The sequence below is a fragment of the Theobroma cacao genome, chromosome 1 (assembly GCF_053813885.1).
Source record: "Theobroma cacao isolate CCN51 chromosome 1, ASM5381388v1, whole genome shotgun sequence".
In the NCBI taxonomy this organism is placed as follows: domain Eukaryota; kingdom Viridiplantae; phylum Streptophyta; class Magnoliopsida; order Malvales; family Malvaceae; genus Theobroma; species Theobroma cacao.
The window spans coordinates 14,272,087-14,283,878 of record NC_142639.1 but is presented as its reverse complement, the minus strand read 5'-3'; the positions used below and the strand labels follow the sequence as shown (position 1 = coordinate 14,283,878).

Here is an 11,792-nt window from a genome sequence, read left to right as displayed (position 1 = left end):
AGAGTGCAATGTTTATGTTCAATATGAATGCTTCAAATCTTTATGCATAATGAGTTGCTCCCTTTTAGTTAATGCATTTAGTTTTCTTTAAAGATTTATAATAAATTATTTTTAATATCCACAGTAGCTAAACAAGATATACAATATCCACAACAGCTAAGCAAGATATATTGAATATCCATAATAACTAGCACATAATATTCAACAAAACCATAACTAAGCATCACACACATAAATTAAACATGAAGACTTATAGAGCTCTATTTAACTTAGTCTTCTTTCTTTTCTTTTTGTGTCATCATTAAAAAAAATATTCAAAACTCTCTCTTAATGAGAGCATCTAGATTTTCTTTTAATCTTTAAATCAGACTTTAATAAATGGGAATCATAAGCACTCATACACCTAAGTCATACAAGCTTATAGATATAGTTTAATAACTTCAAGAATCAAGCTTGTAACTATGTAAGAACAAATGTATGAGAGTTAAATCATTTTAAGAACTTGTCAAGGATCACTCAAATAATGTTCAAGCAAATTTGATCATTTTGTCATAATCGAAACTATAATAATTTTAAAGCTAACAATCTCCCCCTTTTTGATATGACAAAACTATGAGCATAATTTACATTTGAAATGATTTTAAGTTCTCCCTTTCAACATATGCATAAAATTAAATTTGCTTATAAACTTTCTCCTCTTTTTTGTTATATCAAAAAGGTTAAAAAGTGTGAGCATTAAATACTTAATTTGCTCAAGAAATAATGGTTAGTGAAAATCATCAAGAATATAAGCATTAAGATCATGAATATGTAACCATAAAGCCACCAAGTCATCCTATATATGCATTTAATATCCTTTACCAAGTTATTAAGATATGTAGCCATTAAACACATTCAAGTATTAATTCATCAAGAGAATCATCAATAAGAATGCCACATGTATATATATCTATAAGTGAAATGTGGACACAACAATTATGAAGTTCAAGAACGATAATCATAAAGATGTTCAATAAGCACATGAGCCATATTTCAACTCCAATACCAAATGTTAAAGCTCAATATACTAATTGATAGATATAAGTAAAATCTCCCCCTTTGTAAAAACACAAAATCAATTATAAGAGATGGAATCATTTTAAAGCTCATTATATCAATTGGTAAAACATTAGTAAAGATTTCCTTTATCATTAAGCATTCCAAGCGTATCAACTTCAACGCTTAAAACATTTAAGAAAGACATGATCGATTTCAAGCTTAAGTGAAAAGGGACAATTATAAAACTTGACGCAAATTTTGAAGCAAGATGCTAATGGAGAAACTTAAGGCTTGATACCAAATACGCATTTCAACATTCAAGTTTAAGTGAGAAGCAATATAAAGTATAATATCAATTTTGGTGTTTAGAAAGATATTACTGGTAGCGAAGAACACCAAATGTTGAATTTTCACCAAACCTTGTTGTTGAAGATCTTAATTCTTGATGATATCAATGACAATGATTGATTCCCCCTTAAAAAATCATAAGTTCAACACAAATTGTTAGAGATCCTTAATAAATCAAATATTAGGAGAGAAATTATAAGCCTAGAATAAATGAGCATTCAAATGGATATTAATTTATTTCCCTACTACTCAAGTATTCATGGAACTAAAAGAATATGAACATTTGAATAGATGTTCAACATATGCATCAAATACTCAAATTTTCAAGAAATATTTACAAAGTAATTCCTAGGCATGTCAAGGTATCATTAGTCTTATTGTTGGAAATGAAACTCTTATGGTGCACAAACATTGTTTTGAAGGTTTGGATAAAAGCTTAAGGGATGTCCTTGCAAATAGTAATTCTCAAATTGTTGAAAGGCCTTTGGTGGAAAACAATATTGTTAGAAATAGATTTCAAACAAATTTTACCTGTTGTGGAAAGTGGAACGACATCGGAAATTGTTAATGCATCAATAAGTCGATCATTGTTATGGAGGCATTGTTGTATCTATTAGTTGAAAACGAACATGAGACTTTTACAACCTTATCTTGATGAATAGATCAGGTTTGAAATTTCAACTTTTGCTCAATGATTATTAGGTATAGGAGATGAAAAATTGAGGCTTTTAGCTATGAGGGTAAGACAAACCATCTTGGATTTAGATGTCCCAAGTATTATTGCTACAGCTTAGTCAAAATTCGATAGAAACCATTGTTTTAGCTGTGTATGATATTGTTTGGAACAAAGGTCATTTGGAACAAAGGTCAATCATTACTCCGTATAATGATGTTGTTGATTTGATAAATTCATATGTGCTTGATTTGATTCCAGGTACATTAAAATCCTATTATAGCATAGACCAAATATCAAAGACTTTAGATCATTCTGCAAAACATGAACTGTTATATCCGGTAGAATTTTTAAACTCATTTAACTTTCCTAGTATTTCTAATCATCAACCTGATTTGAAGGTAAATACAGTTGTTATGCTATTAAGAAACATAAACCAAAATTCTATATTATGCAATAAAACTAGGATTTTGATTACTCAACTAGCTGCTAATGTCATAAAAGGAAAATTATATCAGGTGCTTTTGCAAAGAGTATAATATTTATTCCAAGAATTATTACTACAGTAAAACAAAAAAAATGGCCCTGTTTTGTTTCCAAGGAAACAATTCCCAATTAGTTTATGCTATCATATAACAATAAATAAAAGTCAGGGGAAAACTCTTGATATTGTTAGTTTGTATTTGCCAAAATCTGTTTTTACACATAGTCAGTTGTATGTAGCTTTATTAAGAGAGACATCATGACAAGGATTGAAGATCATAATATTTGTTAGGAATGTTAGCTTAATAATGATGACAAAATATTCAAGAAGGGGGGGTGAATTGGATTTCAAAAATTCTTTTTAACACATTGAACTTCTGATAGAAGCAAACTTGAAAACAAGTTCACAATTTTGTTTTCACTTTGAAATAAACCAAAAGAAAAGAACAAACAAGTTGAAAACAAATTTTTGAAACTTTTCAATGTAAAGTGTACAAATATATCAAAGTAAATCAAAAGTGATTTAAAAGGTGATATAAAGAACAAGTTTAAAAAGATATTCAAATCTCTTCACAATAGAATATAATGCACAAGTATGTAATTGAAGAATGAGTGAGTTATGAGTTTCTAAAACGTTTTCGAGATAAAAGCACAAGTTCAAGGAGAAAAGAGAAGAAAAAAAAAGCACAAAGAATTTATAGAGGTTTGGCCCTCTCCATAGGTGTTTACATCCTTTCCCTTGGCTCATTAAGGAGTTTGCAATCTATTAAATAAAACTACTTTTTAAAGGATCAAGTATAACCTTTACAAATCACTACTTTTCATGGATCAAGCATAACCACTGTTTTTCAAGGATCAAGCATAACCATTGCTTTTCAAGGATCAAACATAACCTCAACTTTTTCAAGGATCAAGCATAACCTCAACTTTTTCAAGAATCAAGCAGAGCCTCTTTGTTTTTCCAAGGATCAAACATAACCTCTTTACAACATTGACTTTTAAAGGTTAAGGCATAACTTTTTCTCTCTTACAAGCTTAAGGCAAATATATCTTTAGAAGGTTGATTTTGCTATGTGAGTACATGGAGGAAGACTTTGGTCGAGTTAAGAAATGATTACAAAAGAAATGAGTGAAAGCACAAAGAATTTAAAGCACAAAGTTATCTCACATGTTTTTTGAAAGAATAAGAATGACTTGCTCTAGCTTAGTTTTTCTCTTTTTTTCCTCTTCTTCTTCATTTCATTTTATTTTTGATCAAATGATATTTTCCTCAACTCTTCTTTCTCCCAAAATGTGTTGGAGAAGCCCCTTTTATACTTGGAAAAACTTTATAGCCGTTGGGGATGACTTAGTGGGAGAACTAGCCATTTTTCTCGTCTTTTTCGTGTCTGACGACTACTTTCTGAAGCTTAAGAATCAATCAGTGCATTCCTAAGAAGTTGATTATTCTTGCCTCTGGAGCATTTTGTTTGCTAGGAATCGAATTTTGCATTCTTGAGAAGTCAATTCTTTCTTTTCCTAGATTTTTGAAAATTGATCTTTTGCTTCCTCAAAAGTTGATTCTTTTTGCACTTTGGGTGCCAAATTCAAAATTCAAAGATTGCTTTTGCCCACTCCATCGTATCTAATTATCCCATCTTTTCTTCATCTCCAAGCTTTCGATTTTTGTCTTGAAACTTCAAAGGAATCGATCATTTAATACTTGAGAAGTCAATTCTTGCTCTTCTTGTGGGTTTTGTTTCTTTAAGAATCGATATTTCCTTTTGCAGTAGTTGATTTTTCTTGCTTGAACTTGAGATTCAAAGTATATACAAAATTTTTCCTTACAGAAAACAACTTCAATCACAAGTTCAAATGTCAATCAAGTAAGGAAACACTAAGCATATTAAAAGCATTCTAGGATCACTCAAGCCATTCAAGGATTACTTGAACAAGAAATTTTGATAATTTTTATCATGTCAAAACTCTAATTATTTTCAAGCTATTAATGTTAACAAATTGAATAAGGACAAAGAACAGTCAAATGAAAGAAAAAATATAGTTTACAAAGAACTTTTTGAGAACTTACAGACATGTTATCTTATTTTCTTTCTCTACTTAAGAAAATTGTACATATTTAATAATTATTTGTTTGCTTAAAAGTACTTTAGTTATTACAGATTGATTGTTTGGTTGCTTTAAACTATGTTGTATTGTTTATTACTTTCTGTTTGCTTTTGTTTAGAATAACTTTTTTCAATTTAAATGCTATTTCTGCTTATATTATTTGATTGTACCTAGTATAGGATGTTTTACAGTTTAGTATTCTTATTTGCATAAATGTAAAGACCAATAAGAATAACATGTCTAATTTTTTTGTCATATTTAAAATGTGGTAAAGTTAATATTTTTAAATGAGTTAGTAATATTTGAGTGAACTACAATTGTTCAAACCACCTGACACAACAAAGGTAAAGGTGCTAAGGATTTGGCAATCCTCAACACCTGATAATCCTCATAATCTACTTAGCTTTAATTTTTTAGTTGCTAATGTGAAGGTTTGTTATTCAATAGCTTTAGGTTTAGTGTATTGTAAATTTTGATATTATTTCAAGTCGTATTAAAATAGTGCTTTATTGGTGTTTTTTTTATGATAGAAAAATGTCATGTAAGCAATGATTAGAGGTTTAGATGCACTACAGTTTACACCTGTATTGAAGGAAGGTGTTGTTTACTTGATTGAAAAGCTTTGGATCATGAAATATAAGAACAACTTCAATGTTCTTCCTAGAGATTTAATGATTGTTTTGTCAAGAATAACGAAACTCAAGGATGTTCATGAAGATATTACTGCATATCCATCATATCACTTCAACTGTGCAGATTACAATACTCTTCATGATAGAATTTACCAAAAAAAAGTCTTGACTGGTATGATAAGTAATAAACTCGATGATAATACTATATTTTATAATTAGATTTCAAACTTATGTACTTTTGTCTTTGTATGAGATTATTATAGATGTTATGGGAGTCCTTACAACAATGACTCCTATAACAAAGGTCCAGTTGAATAACAAAGATGTACCTGTTCAAAAACAAGACATGTGTATTCAAGATTCAAGGTAAATGAAATAAATAAACAAACTCTCAATTTATTTAATACAATATCTATTACGGTACATAAATTATTTCATTTTACAACAAGTTTGGACAATGATCAAAGTTTCAAAGTTGTGTTGTACAAGGACTTAGTATTAAGCATAGAAGAACAAGTTTTATACAAAACCATAAATATTGTTGTGGCATTTGCCAAACTGATGATCAAGACTTACATGCATAAATAGTCTAAAGCAAATGGTTAGTTTGATTAGTACGGTTTTGAATATACAACAATCGAACTAACTGAACTCATTTTCTAAACTAACTGAAATCGAAGTAATTTGTTTAGTTCGATTTTGTTTTCGAAAATCGAACTAGAGGAAGTTATTTTCAAATAATTTTAGTTTTTTCTTAACTTAGTTTTTCTAGCAAAAATACCTAATACAATAGTGAATTTATGAGTTAACAAGCAATTACCAAACTAAAGTATTCTAAAACATTCAACACAGATTCATAAAACTCAAATTATAACTTACAAACTGGTCACTGACCATCCAAATTCATCAAGCAACTTCTAACATAAACATGTAGTCTTGAGCAAAAGACAACAAATCATTAACAGTCTTCAACTTAGCATCAACACATAGTCTTGGTGCCATTAGTAAAGTAACATAAACACATATTTTTGATGGCTGATGCCATTAGCAACTTAACATAAACACAGGTTGTACCTTGAAAAAGTTATAAAAAAAAAAAAAACATCATTAGTTTTAAATAACAGTGCCAAATGATTATTAATTCATTTGCTAAAAAAGTAAACCAAGAATTTATAAACCTAATGTTCATAAATTTTTCCATAGATTAAAAAAAAAGTAAGTAAAACATTAGATAACATTAGTACATTACCTCAAAGATTATCAAGTACATGGTCCACTACAATCTTTGACAACTTTAAAATACATAAAAACAAAAAATAAGCTTTAAACAAAAAAAAAAAGAAATAAAGCAATAACATATTAACAATTGAAACAACAAAAATGAAATGACGATATAAATAAAATACTTACCTTCATCAATTTTTTCAAGCTCTACCAAATCATTCACAGTGTCACTAAGATAGTAGAAAGATCAATGTAGTCAATCTTGAGCACAAATAAGGGCTTGCACCATCTTCGGACTTAAAGAACTCCTATATGCTGCACGCACCCAACCACCAGTGCTAAAAACTGATTCCGAAGCAATTATGGATGGAGGAATCACCAATATATCATGAGCTTGTAAGGCAAGAGTAAGATACCTATGATTATTGAATTTCCACAAAATGAGAACATTGAAGTCATCGTTATCAGTTACATCAGGCTCATTTAAACTCAAATACTTCTCCAATTTTGATTTATCCTCTTCCCTACTAATTGCAATCTTATATATCTTAAGTTCATTCAAAAGAGCAACACTAGCAATAGAGTCAAAATATGAGTAACTTTTGAAATTTGGCTCACTTGGGATTAGCTATTGTCACCAATTTTCTCAAAAAGAGAAGGTTGTACCTTTTTTTGGTATTCAGCTAGCAACTCTTTCATTGTTTTTTTCAAACTTGTACAAATCGATAAAGCCTACTCATTCGAATGCATTTTCCTCAAACAAAACTCCATAAACACAAGTTTACTCCTTGGATTAAGAATAGAGGCAACACAGAGCAACTTATTTATTTTTTCTATATTTCCCTAATACTTATCAAATTTTTCTTTAATTCTCTTTGTCATTGTTTGCAACTCAACTTCAAGATTTCTTTGCCTATTTCTCAAAATGCAATAAACACTACAAAAATCATCAAGAAAAGTATTAATAGTGGCATAAGAAGTACCTAAAACTTTTACTATGAGTGTATAAAAATGTTTCAAGAAAATATTTAACCTCTTGACATTTTCTCAATCCTCATGCTTCAAGAAAATATGTAACCTCTTAACATTTTCCCAATCCTCATGTTTAAGTATCCCATTTCCCATCAACAAATTAGTTCTATAACAAGGACTGGCTTCCTCAAATGAATTAAAAGTTGTTTCTAACATCAGGTAAGTGAAATTCCATCTAATACTAACATCCAAACACAACAAATTCTTTGATTGAATATTTGCAGACTTAACACATTCTTTTGAACTTTGCTAACCTAATAGGTGACTATCTCATGAATCTAACTACCCCTCTAACACAAGCAATTGAATCATTCATTTCCTTCAATCCATCAATGACAATGAGATTAATGATATGTGCAATGCATTTTATATGTAGAAATTTGCTTTCTAATAAACTATTTCCTGATAAGTTCAATTTTTTCTTCATATGAGCTATTGCAGGGTCATTGGAATTAGCATTATCAACAATAATAGTGAAATCTTACAAATCCCCCAATCACGCAAACATTTATTAATCGTTTTCCCTATAGCTTCACCTTTGTGACTATAAACAAGACAAAGTTTAAAATCTTTTGTGCAATTTCTAATTATTGCCTATGAAGTTAGCCGTAAGACACATATTATTCACTTTTTGAATTGATGTCCATGTGTCTGTAGTCAGAGAAACTAGAAAAGAATATGTTTTTAATATATGCTTGAAATGGTTCTTTCCATCAATAAACAAGTTATAGCAATCTTTAGCAACAGTTCATCGTGATGACACAATAATTCTAAGGCATGACGTTGACATGAATTCCTTAAATCCTTTCCCTTCTGCAAATCTAAAAGGCAATTCATCTTTAACAATCATCTTAGCTAGAGTCTTTTTAATGGCTTCTTGACTAAATTTCCATGTTCCTACTGACCCATCATCCGATTGAAAAGCTAATTCAATTTGAATATAATCAAGAGCACTAGAAAACTTTTCGCAAGAATTCATGTGATTCTTTAATGCATTTATGCCATTATATTTAGTATTAACAGAAAGTTCCCTACCACAATAATTACATCTAGCTTTACTTTCGCCTTGATTGTTGATGAATTTGGTAAAGTGTTTCCAAACTTCAGACATTGGTGGAAGTGCTTTCCTTTTCTTAGAGTGAACAGCTTCACTTTCATTGGTAGAGATTGCAGTTTGTTGTGTAGTTAGTTATGGTGACGATGACGATATGGCAACAATAGGCGTAGTAGCATCACTAGGAGTAAGAGTTAGATATTCGCTTTGACTTGCCATTGAAATTTTCAATTTGCCACTCAAAAAGAATCAATTGATTAGCAGATATGTAATTCAAGAATCAATCACTAGCAAATGTGTGAACAACACATATTACTGCCAAAAGGCTAAAGATATTTTAATATGGTAATTTAGTAAAAAGAGTTTGGGCAAGGCATAGCTAAATTTTAACATGCCCGACAGTACTTGAAAAGGATCTCATTTGAAGCAATAAGAATTTCAATAATTTTTTTAAATGAAAGGAATATAACATCGTTCTGCAGCTGGCTTACTACAACTATTAATAGATATCCACACACCCACAAGGACATATATATGAATGAAAGAAATACTTTACATATATAGCTTGAATGTAAAGATTATTTAGTTATGTAAGAGTACATGACAGCACACAAATACAAGTATAAACTACTATAAAAATAAACTTGGAATCAGAGCAAATGCACCAATCCCCATAGTGATTCATGTAACTAGGCAAAATTTTACATTGTTACATTCATTTTTGAAACTATATTGATGATCAATGAGGCCAATAGTAACTAAGGTTTCTTGTGGGAATGCAAAGACTATAATATTTGTTAAATTCATCAATTAATTAATTAAAAAATTATCAACCAGTTCAAGTTTTTTGAAAATCAATATCAACTATAAAATTATTAACTCATTGAAGAACTTAATTTAAAGTTTTAATTAATACTAAAATAAGACAGGTTGAAACCAATTCACAAAATGATTAAACTTGCTATTGGACTCTGACAATGTCAAAATCTATAGAACAAGGGAGCTCATCCACATCTAAAATCAGTATGTAAAGAAAAACAAAAACATGGTTCCAGATTTATAAGCAAGTAACTATTAACGAATAACACAACCACAGAAGACTTGATTACAAGAAATATTAACAAACTTGAAAGACAAATCACACTAGTTGCAGATTACAAATATGAACAGCAAAAAAAAAAAAAAAAAAAAAAAAGGAAGGGATGGGCGGATGAGGGGAAAAGCCAATAAGCTACCTATACAACCACACAACTACTGGCCGCTCAAAAAAAAACTTGACAAAAGGTTAGCCCATAGTCAATAGTTCGCCAATTTTCAGTGAACATAGGTTCATCGACATGCAAGTTATAATTTTATAATTAATCACCAAATGAGAGGTAATAAAAATAAAAAAATAAAATAAAACAAAGGACATAACCAGGGAAAGACTTCTAAAAATTAGGCAGTGAAACTATCTTGGTTTTGGCTTGATAAAGGACATAACCAAAGGACATGATCATTTTTTAGCACGACTGCTTCCGACAAATATGGCCAAAGCACAGATGTTTTAGGTGTCCTGATGCCCTGTAAATTGCCCTATTCTTATCTCAATGCTAACCTCGGTATTACAATTTACATGTCATGGTATATAACAGACAACTAATTTTTAATTTTAATAAAAAAAAACAAAGGACCCAAGAAACCTTTGTTAATGCATGCCGAATGTTCATGCTCAATGTCCAAATAGAAAAACAAAAAAAATTACAACTCTTTAATAGAAAAACAAAAATTTGAGCAAAAAAAAAAAATCAATCTAGAAATAACAAAAAACTTACAAATCTAGACTAGTTAGAGAAGGTGATGCTAGAAAGAAGGGCGAAGGCACATTGGCACAGTGATGATTGATGAATTGATGCGGGAAGGGCGAAGGCCAGTGGTGAACTAACGCAGGGGAGAAATTGAAAAAGAGGAGGATTAGCCGATTAGAAAACTGAAAAGGGGAGATTGAGAGCAGTACTCAGCAGAAAGAGGAATGGAGATTAGGCTTAGGTATTTATTTCCCTTAGGAAAATCCCAAATTACCCTTATATTTAAGTTCGGTTTGTTACGTTAGAAAAATTCTTAATCGAAATTGAACCCGATTTAACCATAATAACTAAATCTTAATATCTGAATTACCCGAACACCTGAGCTAACCGAACCAAAAAAATTAAACTCATTTTGATTCCGTATGCATTTGCACACCACTATATGTAAATAAAATTTGTACAACTTTTTTACTAACTGTAACGAATACTACACATACAAGTTACATGAATATTTAACTGTATAATTTTTGTAAGATCATTATAGGCATCATCTTGTTTAGCAACAGGAGTTTACATAGACCCTAAAATTCTAGAGGTTAGTGAACAAGAGAATCTTAAGACAAGCCAAATTATTTAATTATACAATTAATGGGAACTTGAAAAGAATATCATAATCTAGAACACAAACCTAATTGTTAGATACCAAGAACAACCAATACAACTGCAAGCATGCGAAGGGGAAACACAGTCACAGTTCAATCAACTAACAAAGATCTCAAAGGTTATAGTAGCATATTTGCTAGCAATGGAATAAAAAACGTTTATGGTATGATTTTGCTTATGTACTTCTATATTATTAATATGAATTGCCATTTACATATTTCTAATTAACCAAGAATGTAGCTGCTAATGATATGGATATAACATTATTTTTATGTATGATAGATCACCGAGTTTGAGGTAATAGTTACTATTGTGACTGTAAAGGCACCAAATGGATGGTATTACAATGTTTGCGACCAATGTGCAGAACTTTACAATTTTGTGTTGGAAAATTTTGCTGCCCAATACATGATGAAAAAACACCAGTTCTGATGTAAGAATACTAAAATTCATTTGTCATCAAACTTAACAAGAAGTAATCCATTTTACAAGGTAATGCTAACAGAAACTTTATAAACTTCCTACGGAATGGTTTTGGAACTAATAGTAGAGGATTCAACTGGTAGAATTTAACTGCTAGCATTTGGTCAACAAGCAGAAAAATTAATTGGAGCCACCATTGCTGAGCTAGCTGCAATTCGAATGATATACAAACTGACTCTTCCAGCTCTTGTTAAAGCATTGACAAACATTGAAGGAACATTAAAGGTAAGACTGATAGGACAAGCCATTGATCATGGATTGACAGTGTT

At 30.2% G+C, this 11,792-nt stretch overlaps 1 long non-coding RNA gene across 2 annotated transcripts; it reads right to left on the bottom strand.

Moving 5' to 3' along the window:
* Positions 1-1,295: 1,295 nt before the first annotated feature.
* Positions 1,296-10,580, bottom strand: LOC148764554 (uncharacterized). Of its 2 annotated transcripts, XR_016025314.1 has the most exons (4): positions 10,405-10,580; positions 6,691-6,920; positions 6,530-6,572; positions 6,066-6,354 (listed from the first exon to the last, which is right to left on the bottom strand). It is a non-coding gene; the product is annotated as an uncharacterized LOC148764554 (long non-coding RNA). The 2 variants fall into 2 exon arrangements; XR_016025315.1 differs by lacking the exons at positions 6,066-6,354; positions 6,530-6,572 and adding an exon at positions 1,296-1,512.
* Between the last annotated feature and the right edge of the window lie 1,212 nt (positions 10,581-11,792).